The following is a 19,165-nucleotide window of genomic DNA, read 5'->3' as shown; positions in this document are numbered from 1 at the left end:
GAAATAACATGAAATAAAATTTAACAAACTGCAGAAAGGCAGCACAATAGGAGCCAGGTGCTTTGATGCAAACAACAGCTTTGGGTCTGTAACTGAAGCACAGCAAGCTGGCTGCTGCTCACCCAGACCTCTCTGCTTCCTCATACCTGTGCCAGAGCCCAGGAGGGAGCTATGGCTTTGGGACAACCACGAGAGAGGGAATCCCCACTGCAGGTAATCTCTGCATCTCCTTTCCTTGCCAAGATGGCAAGACCAAAAATAGGATCTTTTTTCATGACTCAAATAACCTTTACTTCATTTCAAGGCTTTCACAAAGAGTGGTTTGGATGTGAATGTTTCTTACTACGGCCAAAAATATTTGAATTGAGAAAGAGCAAGATACTGGGCAATTTCTTACCAGCATTGTAGACAAATTCAATGTATTTTGGTGAAGAGTCTCAACACCATGTCTTGTCCTTCACAATTTTAAGCACTCAAGCAAAAGGTTTTCCTATCTTAACACATTCCTGATTTAAAATTTCCTCTTGGGCTGCATCTTAGAGAGAGGCAAATTAGAAGAAAGAACTGAGGAACAGTGGTGGCTTCAGTGCTTCTTAAGCTGGTGAGCATCTCATTATACTTCCAGGGCTACAGCTTATACCCTCACCCAGGGGAGAGAAGTAAGAATTGGAAAGAAGGATTATGAAAATGTTTTTTACAAGGATATGTAGTGACAGCACAAGGGCAAATGGGTCTCAGCTGAAGGAGGTCAGGTTTAGATTAGATACTTGGAGGAAATGCTTCCCTGAGGATGGTGAGGCCCTGGCACAGGGTGCCCAGAGAAGCTGTGGCTGCCCCATCCCTGGAAGTGTCCAAGGCCAGGTTGGACAGGGCTGGGAGCAGCCTGGGATAGTGGAAAGTGTCCCTGTCTTTGGGACACCTTCCAGTGCCTTTGGAAGGGTATTGGAATGAGTTGATAGTTAAGATCTTTTCCAGCCCACACCATTTCACGGTTCTGTGAAAACTCTGGTGGGAATGGAGCCACCTGTGGCCCAGGCAAAAGCTGGGATAAGGATTGATGCTGAAATTATATCAATGGGCACTGAAACACATTGCTGAGTCCCTCCTGCACCTCCTCTGGTAGCACATGGAACAAGACAAGTCCTGCTGTGCTGTGAGCCAGCTGGGCCCTCATCCAAAGGTGAAACCCACCAGTGCGACTGTCCATGTGTGTCTGGAGGAGACTGGAGCAAGAACTCAGGTAGAGAGCTGTGTGTAGACATCCTGTAAGGAACCCCAACAGGAGACATGGGAAACAAGTCACAGACTTCTCATTCATCCCTAGTCCACCTTGAGAGGAACAAGGGGACAGGAAACATCAGGAGAGTTACTGACTATTATCCTTCACCCAGTTTTATCCCGACTTCAAGCATTTTCCACCCGTTGCTGGGCAGTCCAATGGCAGGGTCTGCAGCAAAAGTTGCCTTAATTTTCTGCAGGCTCCTCTCTTCTTGCAGAGTTTGAGTGCTGCTGTAATTGGTGCTCTTGGAAGGAAAGCAGCAACAGCTCATTAGCAGCAATTAACACTCAGCGAGGGTCCCCCTCGGGCACTTAGTCAACGAGAATCTGGTGTGTGACACAGTTAATGTGAAAAGAAAAACCGGAGGGGAGTCTGGAGAGCAAAGTGGGTAAGGGTAAAGCTGCTGGGCCTTTCATCTTGCTGGTCAAAGTAATGGCAGAAACAACCAAAGTGACAAAAGGAAGTGAAAAATTCCTGGCGTCTCCAGGCTTGGTGGCCTCTGCTGGGATGACTAAAGCTGTGATGTTAAAATGTACCTGATTAACTGGACGGGCTTTAACACAAGCTTAGCTAGCCTCCCTTGTAAGGGACTGGTGCTTAATTGGCTAAGGCTGCTTGGGAGCCTCCTGTGGTTTAAGCCTTATCTTCAAAAGCTGATCCAGATTAACCTTACTAAAAGTCTCTGGTGAAAGTCTTCTTCCATGAGGAAGAAGGAATCACTCCGAGCTATCTCCAGGCATCTGAGCAGCCCCTTGTCAGGTGATGTTCATCGGAGTGTGGTTGGACCTGAGAGTACAAAGGGTGTCAAATTGAGAGCAGGTGAGGCAATGAGATACCTTGGGGCCAGAGCTGACCTGCTTAGCCCTTAATCCCAACCAGATGGTAAAACAGCATTAAAATTAACTACTCCCTTCCCCTTCTTCCTCCCTTGCTACAGGAAATTTTAGTAGGTCTTTCTTATTGTGAAAGAGGGCAGGTATATGCAAAATTATTGCAAAAGTAAATGCCTTGTGTACAGCCTCAGGCTGCTGGTGCTGTTGCTGAGAACAGATTTATCTGGAGATGATAGGTGTCAGCTGCTTGTGGTAGTTGGTTGCTTGAAGGGTGGATGGGGAGAGGGTACTTTCAGTGATTTTCAGTGCCTGGGGAGTGGCAGAGACTATGTTGGTCCTATGAGGACTACATCACTAGGAAGTTGTCTGCTCAGAACCTGAGCTCTGGCTTCTTTTGAGCTCCCTCTGGCACCTCTTGGAGTCCTGCTGGCCTGTGCCCAAATATTGTCCTAGTGTATGCAAAGAGCCAAGTGTCAAGTGCTGGGCTTGGGACTTTAAAGTGGTGAGGAGGGGAGTGCTTTGGGGACACCAAAAGTGACAGTGATGGGTTCACTGGCTTCTGAGCTTCCTGCTTCCACTCTCTAGTACACCTGCTGGGACTGTGGGCGGTGCAGTAGTAAAGAGAACTTTTTTTCTGGAGCCTGATGATTTGTTGGTGGATGCTTTAAAGTTTTGTGAGTGCTTGGATTTGAACTCGTTGAAAAACTTCTTTCCTTGTAGGAAAGTTCCTTTTCTCTGAGCCTTCCTATGAAATAACAGTTTTAAAACTTAGCGAAAATAGAAGGGAATATTTTTGATATAGCCCATTATATCAGGTGGGCAGAATATCCCAAGTTGCTTGGGATTTGGAGGCTACACCCATGTGAAGGTGGCTCAGCCCACCCAGAGCCCTAGTTTGGGGGTGAAGACCCCAGATTTGCTTTTGATCTTCTCAAAGTGTTGGATAGTATGGAGATACATAATCTCTGATTAGAGAGTATTTGGTATGTTACCACTGCTTAGTTGCAGGAGCCCAGCAGTGGGATTTTGTTCCCAAGAGGGAGGACTTGGGATGCTGTGAGACTGCATGGCTGTGGCAGAGGAGGTGGTGGTGGGGGCTCCAGCATGGAGACTCCCTCTGAGGCACAGGTGGCATACTAGGGTCTGACTCAGCCCATCCAGTAGCTGGAGGTCAGTGGGACTGCAGAAATTACTTCTTTTCAGAGGGAAATAGCTAAGCACAAAGGTGCTGCAGTCCAAAGGTCCATGCAGGCTCTTGGGAGCACCTTCCAAAGGCAGAAGGCTCCATGTGATACCCCCTTCTTGTGTGACCAGAGCTTTGCTGTGTTACCCCACGGGTCTGGGGGAGCAGCACCAGAGCGTGAGTGTAGAGGTGTCTAGCTCCAAGGGGTGGCTCCCAGTCCCATCTTGTTGATGTGCACAAAGCTTCCCTGCTTTTTTCTGAGTGCTAAATTAGGAAATAAAGTCACAGTAGTGCGCTTCTTTTCTTGCCAAGGCAGAAAGCTCAGGGGTTAATGTCCAACAAGCCTCTGCAGGAGGATGAATCTCACTCACTCCCATCAACCTTCCTGTGGGCATGGAGCTTCCAGGCAGTGAGTTGCTGAAGGAACCTGCTTAGTTCCCCCCATGGGTGACCACATCTCTGTGGGAGATGGAGAACATGATCTGCGTGTGAGCGAGGGCACAGGACCCCTGCCCAGTAGCTGTAAGCAGCCTGGGTGCTTTTGGGGAAAACAGCTGTCCCAGATGTGAGCTATTGTTCTCAAAAACACCACCAACTTGGGGGCTCACTTGAGGGGGGCCGATTGTGTCGGGACTGCAATTGTGAAGGAACAGCATGTGTCCGATGGCTGGGAGGGGTCAGTCTTTGTCAGGCCTCCCCAGGGCTCCTCCTCATCCTACTGTACCCATGCCTGTGGGTGGAGGACACCAGCCGAGACCCTGGCCAGGCCCGTGAGACTCCAAGAACTGAGGTGGCAGCAGCTTGGCAGCCATCTGGGGGCACATCCCATGGGCTGGCACTGATGAGGTCTCTGGGATGATTTAATCTGTGTTGAGTTGTCAGCCTGAGCTATGGTCAGGGGAGTCCTTAAGTGAACATAATCCTTTTAGTTTTCCTTGGCCCAGCCACTACTGTTATTTAGGAAATCAGACTGCCCCTTTCCAGAGGACATTGGGGTGAGAGGGAATGAATCCAGCTTCACCCAAACCCACTGAGATGGTGTGAAGCAGAGGACTTGTTTTGGAGGCTTTAAGAAGGATGAGGATGCTGAATGTTTGTGACTGTCACCTCAAAAGGGCTGTGCTGGGGATGAGAGGCAGCCTTGGTTTTTGTTTTTGGTTGGGTTTTTTTTCCCCATTAAAGTATGATTTTTACACTACAGAATTTCTCCAATAAATTATCTCATGGTCCTTTTTATATGTGAGGAAGGCATTTTTAGAATACTGGCTTGTGCACTTTGTGCTCTGGCTGGGACATCCAGTTGCCTGGATCTAAAAATAAGTTGGAGACTTGGGACTTGGTTTTACCCTAAATAATAATAATAAAAAAAAATATGCATATAAAAAGCAAGTTGGAGATGTTTTGCTTGAGCAGATTTCTTTTCCTCTGTCTCAACCCCTTTTCTGACCAGTATCATGGTTGCAAGTTTTTACCCTTCAGTGAGAAGTTTAGGGTGAATGTAGCAAAGTTTTGGATCTTTTAGGAAGACTAGACATTGCCATCATGGTGAAGAGTGCACAAGGAGGGGGCTTATTGACCACAGGGTTGTGTGGTTCCTCTTGAGCAGTTAAGCTCAGTGCTCTGGGAGCATCATCCTTACTCAGCAAATTGATCCGCTGCTATCAGGCCTGTTAAAGCATCCTTATCCTGCCAGTGCCCAGGAATCTGAACAGAAGTGACAGGCTAGAGACTGGAAGGGTGGCACCCTGGTCTTCTGCCACCCTTTTACTGCCTGTGCTGCCCTGCTGGTGGGTGGGGATGCCCATTGCAGCTGGCTGTGGGCTCATCTGGCACCAGTAGAAATCCTTCCCCAACCCTGCAGTGCCTGTGGTGCCTTTTCTGCAGCACTGTTTGTCAGACTGATTTTTTTTTCTTGTTGCTTTGGCTGCTTTTGGAGATGGCCTCAAGCTCAGGGGTTCTTCCTTTTGCATCCATACAGAAACAAGTTTGTGGTCTGGGCCCTCTTTTCCAGCCAAGCCTCCTGTCAGGAGGCGACCAAGCTGCTTCCTCTACACATCAGTCCATGTTTCTCTCCAGCCTAGACTGATTCTGGCACAGTCTCCACACACTCCCTCTGCTGCAGCCTGGTGCTGAAGGTGATGTGCATCAGTCCCAGCTCTTTGGCTTTAGGTAGCACGTAGCAGATCCTCACTGCCACATGTGCTGTAGTGTCACCTTCACCATCTCACCCAGTCCACAGCTCTTCCTCTTTTCCAGTAGCTGAGATCTGTCCTGTGGAACAGGGTGCTGTGAGAGAGGAAGAAACACTTGGGAGGAGCTTGTTTTCCTTTGAACAACAGTGAGATGTGGATGCCTCACTTCTCTGAGCTGTGAAAACCCTGCACAGCAGAGGTCACTTCTTTCAAGATTCTTGCAAACGCCTGCCTGTGCTGTGGGCAAAGGGAATCATCAGCCGGGGAAACTGAGGCACAGAAGTCTTGGACATCTTCCCCCCAGTCATGCAGCAATGAGATGCTGCCATTAATGCTGGCATCTGGCCCTTCTGCCTCCCAGCTCCTAGGTAGGAACGAGAGGCATTCAATGAAACAGGATGAAGCTGGCTAAATGCAAGGAGAAAAGTTGCACAGTTCCCCTGTCTGGAGGGCTTTAATGAGCCTTCTGGCACTGAGACACTGCTCAGCCATGTGAAGCCCATGCAGTGGTGGAGCAGACCAAGAGAACTGCACCCACTGGTGTTATCCCCTCTCCCTTAACTCGGCAGACTGTGAATTGCACTATAAAAACTGATAGTGAAGTTTGGGTACCTGGTGACCCTGAGCTGTGTTCAAGAAACATAAGACCTCCCTAAGCTTGGAACGTTGCTTTATGTGTTTGTTTTAGGCAAAAAGTAATAGAACAGATTTGCAGGTCTGGTTTTGTAGCTTAGGTGGGACAAGGCTGATCTGTACAACCTTAGGCAAAAAAGACCTGTAAAACATTGTCCTGGCCTGGATGGTTTTCCTTATTTTTCTTTGAAACAACAATCCAGACAGAAAGAGAATAATCCCTTATTTTGCTTAGCTTGGAACTGGCTCTAGAATAACTTGCCACCGTTGAATTCTGCCTCCTAAAACCGTACAGGACTGCAAACATATTTCTCCATTTCCCCTGCTGCTTCTTGCTTGCCCTCTCCCACACACTGTGTAACTCCAACCAGCATTGGCATTGCCAAAGGAAGGTGAATGCTTATCTGTGCCATGGATAGCAAGTCTCTCCCAAGCTGTTGGTGGGTGCTGGAGCTGGGATGCTGCTTATGCTGGGCTTTGGACGGCAAGACTGGACTCCCCTCCCTCCCTGAGCTGCTGCTACACTGCCTTTCTCCCAAACAGAGCTCTTTTCTTCCCCTCAGTGGTTCCAAACTGAATCTTTAACTCTTTCTTTCAAATTTTTTTGACTAACTCCCTGCAACTACAACTCTTTCCACATTTTCAAGGATGATGTCTTAGGGAAGTTGTGGCTGCCCCATCCCTGGAAGTGTTTGCGGCCTGGTTGGACAGGGCTTGGTCTAATGTAAAGTGTCCCTGCCAATGGCAGAGGGATGGAATGAGGTGGTCTTTCAGGTCATTTCCAACCTAAGCCAACCCATGATACTTGAATGTGGAAGTGGGAGATGCATTACTGGGGTGGAAGCAGGTGGGGAACTGCAGTGTTTGTCTCCTTTGCTTATTCCACTGATGAGGACAAGAGGCAACAGTCTGCAACTCTGAACTCTGATTGCTGCTTCACTGGATTTTTGAAGGGGAAGGTTTTGAGGGATCAGGAGGGCCCATGTCTCTTTGAAATCTGGGAATTTTCAGGTCCTCGGGGGTTTTTCCTGCTTTATTCTAAGGGATCTTGCTGTGACCCTCAGCCAGCCCTGTTGTGCTTCACACACGTCCTTGGATCTCCTCTTTGTAGTGGCTGAACCCACAGTTTGGTTTCAAAGAGGTAAAAATCTTGGGCCTCTATGTTCCTGCAGCCTCACAAAAAAGGCAGCCAGAAAAGAACCACTCCAATGATGGGAAAAATGGGGATTAATTGCAACCTTGTGCTGAGCCTTGGTAGACCTTGGAGGGCTTTTGGGGGTGATAACTGTAAGTACATGACTTAGTTGGAGCAGGGGGGCTTCAGTCAGTGCTCACAGGCTCTGTGGAATCAATATCAGAGTTTAGTCTGTCCATTGCTTCCAAGGTTCCATCTTAGCAACCAGTGCATTCCTTTGGAGTTCGCTCCTACTGATGTATTTGATATGTGTCAACCCCAGAAAAACCAAGATTTCTGCCTGGGAATTTCCCTGAAGGATTGTCAGCTGGGAGCCTGTAGGTTGAGTTTAAATCCATGAGTCTGAGGCACACATATCTTTTCAGCTCCCAAGGAGTTGTCCCTGTGAGCAATGGGTGCATCATCTGTGAGAGATGGTCCATGCACACTCTGTTCCCACCGTGGAAGCATCTGGTAGCCCGGCTGTTCTGAGAGACCAGCTCTGCATCATTGCTGCTGTAATGAAAGACATCCCTGGACCCTCCTGGGGCTCAGATGGGCCGTGTGCTTTGGGATGATCTCAGCTATGAGGAAATGGTGAGCCTCTCTGAGGAAGAGATGGCCATGATTCACTCAGATAGAAATAGAAAAGCCAAACAAGCAAATGGAAACTCCCTATTGACCAGGTTCCTGCAATTTAAATGGGTTTTTGCTACCTATTCCAGTATTCATTTGAAAATCATATGCATTTACTCATACACACTACAATCAGATGGTTTTTAAGCCATTAAGACCCATTGGGTCAATAACCAGCATTTTCAAAAATCTATTAAATTCCCATTTCCGTGGAAATAGAGCTTTTACAATTGATCATGGCTACTGACTCCATTAAAATAAACCCTAAATGCTATCAACTCCCCCAAGATGTAGAGCATTAAAAGACAGTTTGCCAGGCCAAATTTATCCCAGGGGAAAGTTGATGGCCCATTATGCTTAAGCAACGTGAGGATTGTCATATAAGTCAGGAAGTTTATGGGATTTGTCTTCCCTGAGGGGGTGAAAAGAAAGGTTCATGGGTTGAATCACTACTGCTAACACAAACTCAAAGCCAGACTTCTGCAGGAGCTTTTTGGGAATATTTAGCTTATTTTGTATTAAATTTCAAGCGCGTGTAGAGTTTGGTTGTTTGGCAGAAACAAATTATGCTTTAGGGCTGAAGTGCTGTAAGAAATGCTAAATTTGTGGATCAGTTCTTGGAGGCACAAGATTTTCTGTGTTGCCGAGGTTTGTGCAGCAGAGGTGTTCCAGCCCTCTGATCACCTCTGTGACCTCCTCTGGGCTCACCCTGACAGGTCCACGTTTTCCTTATGCTAGCAACCCCTAATGCTGCAGCTCTGGACCCCACTCTGCAGGTCTCACAAGAGCAGAGTAGAGGGGAAGAACCCCCTCCCTTGTCCTGCTGACCACACTTCTTATCATGCATGGGAGGCAAGAATTGTGTCAATCTTAAAACTGGAGTGGAGCAACCCTGTGTCCCTGCTGAGTACTGAGGGTGGAGGGTTACAGCTCTGGCAGGCCCATCCCCGAAGTGACTCAAAGGCCTGGGACCCATTGATGTCTCATGGTCCCCTCTGAGAATGAGCAGTAGTTCAGGACATGCACCAGCATTGGGGGAAGAGCAGTGGAGAAGGCTCCCACATCTTGGCTAGGCAGAGAAGGGTGGGGAGCTTTGTGATCCAGCTGTCCTTTCAGATTAGGGCTTTGCTGCTTGCCATCTCTGGCAGACAGCAGCAGCTCTCAGGATGCAGGCTCACTGCTGGCATCAGCCCAAAGCGTTGTACCCCTTGGAGGAGAGATCAGGTAGTCCCTGCCGAGCCAGAGGCCATGTTTCCCTTGTTTGTTTCCCTTCATGCCTCCTTCAATCAGCTTCACTACAGCCCTCTGCTTCCTCCCACAGCCCTACATTTCTCTGCTGTGGGTGCCTGATCCAGCACTCCTTCCTGTTGTCATCTCCTCAAGACATCTCTTGCTGAGGATGATGTCTGTGCTATGTGGCCATGTCGAGAGGCTTCCATGAAGTCACTCATGGAAATGACACCTCTTCCCCTCCAACAATGTAGTGATGTTGGATGGTAGTTGTGATGGAAGTGGAGGAGGCAATGTAGTGAATTGGTTCTTTCCTTCCTTTTGTAGTGGATTCTGTGTCAGGCAGCAGGACCACTTGACCACTTGGGTTATTGGTTGTTGGCCTTAGTGCTTTTTGCAGTGCAGGATTGACTCCTCCAGGAGCCCAAGAGAGAATGGCTACAGATCTATCAAATAGCCACAACCATCAGCATTCTTTTATTTTCTTTTTTTTTTTTTTTTTTCCAAACTGAAAAGCAGCTTGAACAGAATGCTGAGAATGCTGGTGTCTGAGTCCCACTGAGTATTTCTTAAAAAGCTTATTTCCTCCAAAGGTATGCTAGGGCTGGTGGTACCTCAGTTCTGTCCGGAAAGCCTACGCAAACACAAGGAGATGCGCTGAGATTCCCATCACAGCCATCCCAAGAGACCCTTGAACAGGCTGCGGTGCCCAATACATGCATTGCAGCAAGTAGGTGAGTGAGGCAGTGAGGCAGCCCTGCCCTCAGGGTGTAAATATCACAAACCCAGTGTTTTTCTGCAATCCAAGCATTCAATGCACGCGTGCACCCCATTGGCACTGGTGTCCTGAGGGTGCCCACTGTGCTGTGAGCCTCTCCTGAGGCTTATCCTCATGTATTCAGCACAAGTGGGGGAGTGTCCTCAGTTCAGCCTCCAAAAAACATGAGTACCACATGCAACCAGCCTTAGAATTGGTCTCTGCCCTCTTGCCCTGCACGTAAGCTGTCAACAGAGCTGTAACAAGATGCAGAGAGGAAAGCAGCATGTGGCAGAAAAGCAAACAGTCTCCAGGCAGGCTGATAGGGAGAAATTAACACAGCTTTCCTAAAGTCAGGTGTCCTGGTGTGATGGCAGAGGAAAAGACAGCTCCTTCATGCCTGGCTGTGGCTTTGCTCTATGTTAAGGAGAGCCTTGAATGTATGGAAGCCGACTGTTATGATTGTGGAAGTCCTGTCAAACGCCTCTCAGTCAAGATCAGAGGGACTGTCTCCCAGGGACATATTAATATAATGAGAGATTTGCTATTGACCTCCAGACCAAGATTATAAGACCAGCTATTTGAGTCATTTAAGCTCTGAGTCATCAGAACTTCGTTCTTATGGGTGACTTCAACTACCCAGATGTTTGTTGGAAGAATGATACAGCAGCTCACAGATATCCATAAAGTTCCTGCAATGTGTAGAGGGCTGCTCCTCACACAAGTTTTGGATGCGCCAACCAGGAATGAAGCACTGCTGGACTTGCTACTCACAAACCAATAACAGCTCAGCTAGTAGTAGTCTTGCCTGCAGTGATCACAATATTGTGGCTTCTGGATCCTGCTGTGGTGCTGGTGGCTAGTGCAAAGACAAAGGTTTTAGATTTTTTAAGAGTAAATTGCAACTTGCTCAAAGCTCAGTTGGGAGGGATTCACTTCAATACAGCCTAAAGAGTGGGCGCTGGGAATTTTCAAGAACACTCTCCTAGAGCCACAAAAACAGTTCATCCCCTTTAAAGGTAAGAGAACCAGGTGGCAACAGGTCTTTAGAGAGAGGACAACCCAATCAGCCTGTCTCATTGTGAGCCTTGTTCACCCTCTCAGACATCTCTGCATATACTATATCAACTCTTCTCCAGTCATGTGTCCTGTGGTCAGTCCTTCTGGATCCAAGGTGGCATTTCCCCTACAAATGTGTTACATCCACTGAGGTTTTTTTAATCTATGCATGTTTCTATTTCTGAACTCTTTCCTTTTGCTTTTTTCCCCCTGCTCTATATTCCTACATCCCACACATCTGGAGTTGGGACTTGCTACCTCCCCAGTGGTCCGTCTTTCACCCAGTCCCACTGGCACTTCAGCCCCCATGCAACTGCTGTCATCTTTTTAAATTTTTGTCTTTATCTTGAGCTCTGCTCCATACCATGTGTTTGAACTTGGATAAAGGTGGGGACCATGCTGAGGTTTTGTCCAGGGATGCATCTCAATTACACTGAGCTTCAGCTCCTCAGTAGATCTGCTTCTTCCTTCTTTCTTCCTTATTTCTAAAAGGACCTTTTACTCTTTGTTTTCACTGGAGTCAGCTTGATTTCAAGGAATTACATTTCACCCCATTGTTCCTGACAGCTCTGATGCAGCAGTGTCTGCTGGTCAGTCCTTGTTTTCAATTCTTCACTCAAGACCTGTGTTCAATCCCCCTATTTAAGTTGATCTGAATCAGCTTGTTACAAGTTCATGCCAAATTTTCTTTCTCTCATCTGCTCTTTCATAACTTCTGCACTGCTTACCAAAACCAGGTCTAAAATAGCATTGCCTTTGTCTGATTCAGTGATGATTTAGTGAATAACTTTTTAGCCAACACTTCCAGGAATACCTGGGCCATGCCATTGTTAGCAGCACTTTTTTTCAGCCTATCTCAGGGCAAAATGCCCTGCAGGCTTTCTGGTCTAACACTAATGTTAATGTCTTTCTTTCCCCAATCTGACTTCAAGAAGTTGTGTACTACCCTCTGATGTAACAGAGCTGTGTGCTAGCAATCTTCAGCCGTCTAGCTCCCTTCCCCTCGTAAATCTATGTGGAAGGGTCACAGCCTTGAATTACAATGTGTCTTTTTGATCCCATCTGCAGCTTTTGCCAGTGCAGCTCTCTGACCCTTCAGCATCTGCTACTGCTTCAGTCCCATGCTCACACATGGAGATGGAGAGTTAGCTCTGAATCCAACAGGAATTGCTCATACTTAAGGGAATCTCCTGATCACGAAGGATCCTGTTTTCCCTCTCACTCTCTTTGGCATTTTGGTACTCAGTCTCCCATGCAAAACTGAAAGTGTCCTGCCAGTGATGGCTACTTCCTAGGCTGCTCTTCTACTTGTGCTGTCAGTACCTCAGAGGTGAATTTTCCCAGGCATGTCCGTGTGTGATGTCCTCATCCCTTGTGGACTCAAATGCTCTTTGGCTGGAGTCTAGCACCCAGTGAAGTTGATGAAAGACTCCTGAGCTCTACAGAGGGTATTATTTCAGCAGTGTTGTGCTTCCTGTGATCCCGGGGGAATGTCTGGCTCTTTCTCAGCCTTCCCTTCCCATCTTGCATGTGTTTTGTATCTGGCTGTGTTACCAATGCCTGTCCAGATGAGAGTCATTGGGATGTTGCTGCCTTGTCAAGTTGTCATGATGCTGGCAGAGAATGTTTGTGGCGTACCAGCAGAGTGCTGGACTGGAGTCGGAGCTCCCAGATGTGGTCATGGGGATGCAAATAGTCTTAGTAAGTACAGAAGGACTTAAAAACACAGCATCGCCCCAACTGCATTAATGTCAGAAATTTTGGGGTAGATAAACCTAGAGCATGAGGCAGCTGCAGTTACAAGAATGACCATCAACCTTGTCTGGAAGCAGACCAAGTAAATAATCTGGGTTTATCTGCTGTGGCAAGGTGGCACTGAGTTTATGCTGTGGTGGTGGGCTTTGTCTGCCTGTGGTAGGGAGGAAGGGAGGCAAGGCTGAGATGTGATGAGATCAGGTTGAGGGTTCCCAGATTCTAGCAAGGAAGATTCATTTGTGCAAGCAGAGAGCCCAGGTGCCGAGGCCCACCTGTGTAGACCCTCTGCTGAAGATGCACCATGAAGAGGAGTCCTCTGGCGAGCCAAAATGGAAGATACCCACTTTGACTTGCCATGCGGAGGAGCATCTCCCTTCACGGATGAATTTAGAGAGTCTACTCTCCCAAAATGTTCACACCATCTGGATCAGCACCTGTCTTCATGGACTGAGCTGTGACTCAGAGACAAGGTTGCTGTATTTGTCATTAACCCTTTGCAGTCTTGGAGAAATGTGTTACCCACACACTGAAAATGTTATTGGCAGTCTGGTGCTCATTTCTGGGAAGTCTGAGAGATTCCTCATTTGTCAAGCAGAGGTTTGGGGAAAAAGGAGCCTCTCTGCTTGCAGGAAGTAGGAAGAGGAATTTCCTTGCAGTGGTTGAAAGACATAAAAACAGAGCCAGGAATCCCCTGTGACTTCTTTAGGCTGTATGGTTAACTGGAACTGGCTGGGTCTCAAGTATTTTCCAGTTGTCCTTGGAGGACACTTGGACAGTGTCCACCCAACCTCACTCCCACATCCCCTCTGAAAAGTCTACAGGGAAAAGACTCCTATTTTTGAATTGCAGTGGAATGCCTGTGGCATTACATTTGCAGTACCCAGAAAATTCAGTTTGATTTATGGTACTGCAGGGGATATGTGCTGGCCTTGCTTTTCATTTGGAGGTGCCATCTTTTGTGTCTTGCACGTCATGGCCACTTTGTGGCCCCAAGGTTTCCTGTTATGGTGTAGCTGTCACTAAAAAGTGCCACTCTTGCCCCTCTTCTCCCACGTCAGGCTTGTTTTACAGCTTGACAGTGTTTTCTGCTGCCCCATGGATTAGCAGATCCTCTCCTCTCTCCCACCTGCCCACTAGCAGTGGTCCTGTTGCTTCCAGAAGTTTGTACTGGAAAACCTGCAACAACTCTGTCTCTCCTGGGTATATCAAGCTCAGAGCCTGACTTACAACCGTGGTTAGGATGGTGCTATCTCCCCCATGGCCAGGACAAAACTTTCCAAGGAAAAGCATGAGAAAAGAATGTGAGTTGTCCAGGGAGGTCTGGGATCATGGGCAGAGTGTGATTTTTCAACCGCTCAGAAAGGAAGCTTTTGTTCTTTAGACTTTAATAAGGTCAGGTCTATTGCAGTAAGAGTTTAGCATGCAAATCTACAGTCATTTGATGACTTTCCCCTTTGATATGATGGAGTGACACAGGGAAGATGGAGGAGGACTCCAAGAAGACAATTGTCAGGAAGCGATGGACACAACTGGGAACGTGAGAAATTTGGACTAGACATCAGGAATTATTTTTAACTTGAGGATGATAAAACACTAGAGTAAGTTACCCAGAAAGGCTGGGGAACCTCTGTCCTTGTGGCTATTCAGGCCCCAGCTGGACATGACCTTGAACACTGCCATCTAATTAGACCTGTTTTTGAGCAAGGGGTCAGTGCCTGTGAAACGACCTGTGGAGATGTCTTGGTCTGCAGTGGAGTCTCTGATTCTGCTGTTCTGTGGTGACAGTCACTGAAGCTGCTCCACTTTCTTTTCCTTTTTTTTCAGCAGCAAGAAGCACCACAGGATGCCAGCCCCTTGTTATGTCCCATACAAGTAAAACAGGATGCAGTGTGGTGCCTTAGTGTCAGGTCATCAGTGTCATTCAGCAGAACTCTGAGCCAATATCACCTGTTGTGAGAGAGTCCAGAATTTCTGGGCTCATCCCTTCAAATAGCATTGTTTTGGATGGCATTCATTCCCATATTCATGTCTAATAATGTCATTCCGTAGTCCTCCCATCCCTAATCTCACTCTATGGTTGCACCAACTCTTCTTGCAAGCTCCACTCTTCCAGGGCTGCAAGTGTTCCCTAGCTTCAGGTGGTATCACCACACAACTGGCTGTTCTTGGATGCCCTTGGAAAAACATTGACTTTGAATCCAGCAAACCTGATGTCTCGTCTCTATCTCTTCTGTCCGCTACCCTATTCTTTGGGGTTGGTTTGTGTTTTGCTTCTCAGCTGATGCGGGAGAGAGACGGACTTCTGAACTACAAATCAATATGGTTATGCAGAAGCTGATTTATTGTTTATATTTAGTCCTAATTATACGTTCTAGAACTACTCCCCACGTGGTTACCCATTAGTTGATTGGAAAATCCCCTTGTTGACACATTTTGTTCAAGGCTTCCCAGGTATGCTGATTGGTTACTCGTTCGGGTCTTTGCCACCCACCTTTATTTTGGATTTTCTAATCTCAGCATCCTGTTTTTCATTCTTTTCTTTCTTGTTTTAGCACAGTTTATGTTTCAGCAATTTTGAAGGGTCTCAAAACAAGTTACAGAAAAATCCCTAAAGTTGTCTCCCCTTTGCACCTGTTATAAACATGGTTCTAAACTAAGAAATATACAAAATCAGCCAAGCATGGGAAAGGACAACAAAGTACAGAGAAAAGCATCTAAAGAGCAAAATATGAACAACTATAACTAAATACAGTTTGGGTGGTGCACACCACCTGAACTGTGGCTTGGACTTAGAACATGTCCAAGGCCCAGACTTATCCAATATTTCTACAAACTGGCAGCTGTACCTTCATGTATCCTTCTGTCCTTCCTTCGTGCTTCCACGTTGGGTTGCAGTGCCCATCCTGCTGTAAATACCATCTACTTTGGAATACTCTAGTCTTCTAGGCATTGGAAAACTATTTGGGAAGCAGAGGAGAATGCTGTCATTTAGGCTGTTTGTGGAGGCCAAGGGCTGCTCTGCCTTTGCCTCAGTGAAAATCAGAGAAGCACTGAAGGAGATGGCGAGTATGACCTTGGCAGGAAGCAAAAGGTTCAGGTGCCAGTTGGATGCTCCTTGTCTAACCTAAGGATGCCAGCAAGAAGTGTAGTTTGAGGGGAATTGTATTTGCCCATTCTAGAATTGTTCTGCTCGCATCTTTGGGGACGTTGGCGGGATATTTGTGCTTTCTATGCCACAGGGGTTGAAATTAAGGTCCTTTCTTCTCCTTGCCTATCCAACCCATCTGAGCAGCTCTCAGTGCTGGAGCTGTTCCCTCTAACCCTTACACATCCCTGAACCATCCAGATCTCTCAGTGGAGGAAATTACAGTTATTTATAATTAAGCCTTGACAAAAAATGTTGCTAATGTCAAGGGAACAGCAGGCGACAGCCAGAAAAACATCATGTCTTCAGAAGAGGGGCTGCAGGAATATCCCTCTGAATAGGGCTGACGTCGGCTCTTGGAATTTGGACAGCCTGCAAGGCTTTGGGGCTATTTTTCCAAGATATCATAGGTCAGGAATTGATGCTATTTTTAAGTCTGTGTCCCCCGAGCAGCTCTGATGAGTGAAGGAGACTTTCCCTCCCCCCTCCCCCTCCTGATGCTCTATTTCTATGAAATTTTTGCTTCTATTCCTTCTGAGTCATGCCACAAATATGTCCTTCAGGTTTGTTTATTCTTCTCACTATCTATTCCTCCCGGCCTGCTCCCGTCTTGGTTGGGTTGAAGGGATGGCGTCAGCGTGGCGCGTGTCTGGGATGCTCAGGCGAGACATCACAGAGAAAGGATCAAGTTCTCCTAATTTGTCCTTTCCGGTTGGGAGAGTTTTCTCCCCACAAGCTGATGTGGCTGGGGAAAGTGTTCTGGGAATGCTGTTTTGTGGTAGGAGATCTCGGGGCCTGGTGAAGACAAGCTGGTCATCTCATCTTGCCACACAGTCCAGCCAACATTTTTCTGAAGTAACTGAATCTTCAGAGCTCCTGGGAAGATGTGTAAGATGCCTTCAGCCTGGGATGGTCTTTTGGGACTGACTGGTAGGAGGGAAGCAGTTGGAAGACCCTGATTACCTGATACCTCCCAAGTCAGCAGTGGCTTTTGAAAGCCCCTGCTATTTCAGGTCTAGGGAGATAGCCCTTGGGCTTACCCGGCTCTGTTCCACATGCCACCCTGCTTTAGTTTATTTCCGGAATCCTTTTCTTTTTTAAAATTTTTTTTCACCTCCTCTTCAATTTGCTGTAGCAACCTCTCTTTTTCTAAAGAAGGCTGTTGGTGTAACAGCTTGACTAGGTATCTTGCCATGTCAAACAGAGTATTTGGACATCTCACTGGTTTCCTTTCTCACTTCATATCACAGATGAGAATGTGCCTTTTTCTCCTTAGCCCATGCTCAGCTCCATCCTTCTGTCCATCATCCCATGTGGTGAGGACTGCACTAATGGGCATCTCTGCTGATGGACACCACCAGAAGCAACTTGTTCAAACAGAGCTGATGTTCCTTCATGGTGAGCCCAGTGTAAAGAAATGGTTGTGCTCTGTTCATAATCTATCCACGCAGCTCAAAGATGCCAACTGCTCCTGGAAGCATGGGAATAAGTGAAATGCTTTCCACCACCTTCATGTTGCTGTTGGCCTCATGCTGCAGGTTTAGTCATTCTTATGACTTATTTCCACAATGGTGTGTTTCCATCATCATTCCATGGTGATGTATTTAAAGCCTTTCCATGAGTTGTTTTTTTCTTGCTCAGAATCTCTTAAATTAATGGCTTCACACACTGTGGCTCAGGGCCTTCAAGTTTTGAAGACTTGGAGACAAGTCATAGAAATGTGGAGTCAATGTTCTGCTACCTGTCCCAATCCTGTTTCAGCCCATGAGGTTAATGGCACAAATGGTAGAAATGGTAGTACTTGATTTATAGAATCATAGAATATATCCTGAGATGTAATAGACCCACAAGGGTCATTGAAGTCCATTTAAAAGAGTACCTGGCATTTGCATCACAGTCCAAGGCCTTATAATTCCATTGCTATTATTATTGGAATTATTATTATTGATGTTAGGTTAGACCTTGATTGTTGTGCATTGCTGAGTATATGAACTCCCTAAAGACCAATGCTGGCACTGCTGGGTATTTTGGTAAATGTGTTAGAGTCTTTTGGCCTGTGCAGAAACACTTACACAGAGGGAAGAGTGAAACCTAGATGCTGGGGTTTTTTGTTTGTTTCTTTCTTTCTTTTTTTTTCTTTTTTTTTGTTTGTTTTTTTATTTGTTTGTTTGGGGTTTTGGGGTTTTTTGGGAGGGTTTTTCGGGGTTTTTTTGTTGGTTCTGGTTTTGTTTTTTTTTTAATCTCCAAGTGCTGAGATATGCCACATTGTGAGGATTACTTCATGGACACTCAGACGTACCCATGGGTGTTACTGCTCTGCTGCAATGCCCAGTGCCTACCCACCTCTCCCAGCCTATTACCTTCCTGTGACCTTTAGAAATGGATGTTTTGGATACCCCATTCCAGTGTTTTTTCTGCTCCTGCAAGTCTTTATTCCCAGCTCTGAAGATGGGAGGAGAGACAGACAGCAGTGTTGTCAGGAGATTTTCCCCATTAAACTTGCCCTTCAATGAATCTGGCTCCAGAGCTTACCCTCTCCCCACTAAGCTTATTTTGAGAGCTTATTTTATCTTGTTTTTTGCCCCTGCTGGCTCCTGCAGACATCTCAGACCTTCTCTGAAAGATTCAGATCATGAGCAGAGGGACAGATCGATGTGTAGAGGGCTTGGCTCAGTGCTGGGAGACTCAGGCAGAGTCTTCTCCAAGGTCCATTTTGAGAAGAGCTGCAAGATTTGTTTTTTGGTTTTTTTTTTTTTTTTTTTTTTTTTTTTAGCAAATTCCAAGATACTTTTTGCTCATGCTTTTCCTTGTGCAATTCCCTGGAATGTGTCTTGAGGAGAGATGTGCCTGTGCACTGCCAGGACACCCTTGTTTTTGCCATGTACTGCCGTCTCTAGCATACTGGTTTTCCTGGGGAAAAATATGGGATTGAAGTCCAGATAGACTAGAGAAGCTGGAGAAGAGATTTCTCAGCCCAAGCTGACAAACCCTCTCTGCTCCCAACAGTAAGGTCTGACGTCCATTCCTGTCTTACCTCATATCAGAGGCAACCTCTGAAAACCCCTTGTCAGAAACAGCTGAAGTTCTGGACTCATTCTTCTCTCCCTCCATCTCAAATTCTGCTTTTCTGATGCCAAACCCCCTCTCTTTTCCCTAGGAGGACCGACCTCTTAATTTCCCTCCTTCTCTCATATTTTCTCCTCCTGTTTTATTCCCTATTATCCTATTTCATGGACTTCCTGTTATCCCCATGGTTGTAAAACCTTTTCTGAAAGTAAAACTCACCAAC

At 46.7% G+C, this 19,165-nt stretch overlaps 1 protein-coding gene across 1 annotated transcript in view; it reads left to right on the top strand.

Moving 5' to 3' along the window:
* PAPPA2 (pappalysin 2) overlaps positions 1–19,165 on the top strand; it is an 87,258-nt gene that overhangs the window by 8,904 nt on the left and 59,189 nt on the right. The window lies entirely within an intron of this gene.

This window comes from Catharus ustulatus, chromosome 9, assembly GCF_009819885.2.
Source record: "Catharus ustulatus isolate bCatUst1 chromosome 9, bCatUst1.pri.v2, whole genome shotgun sequence".
Taxonomy (NCBI): Eukaryota; Metazoa; Chordata; class Aves; order Passeriformes; family Turdidae; genus Catharus; species Catharus ustulatus.
Note: the sequence above shows the minus strand (reverse complement) of the source record. Positions and strands in the feature narration are given on the sequence as shown.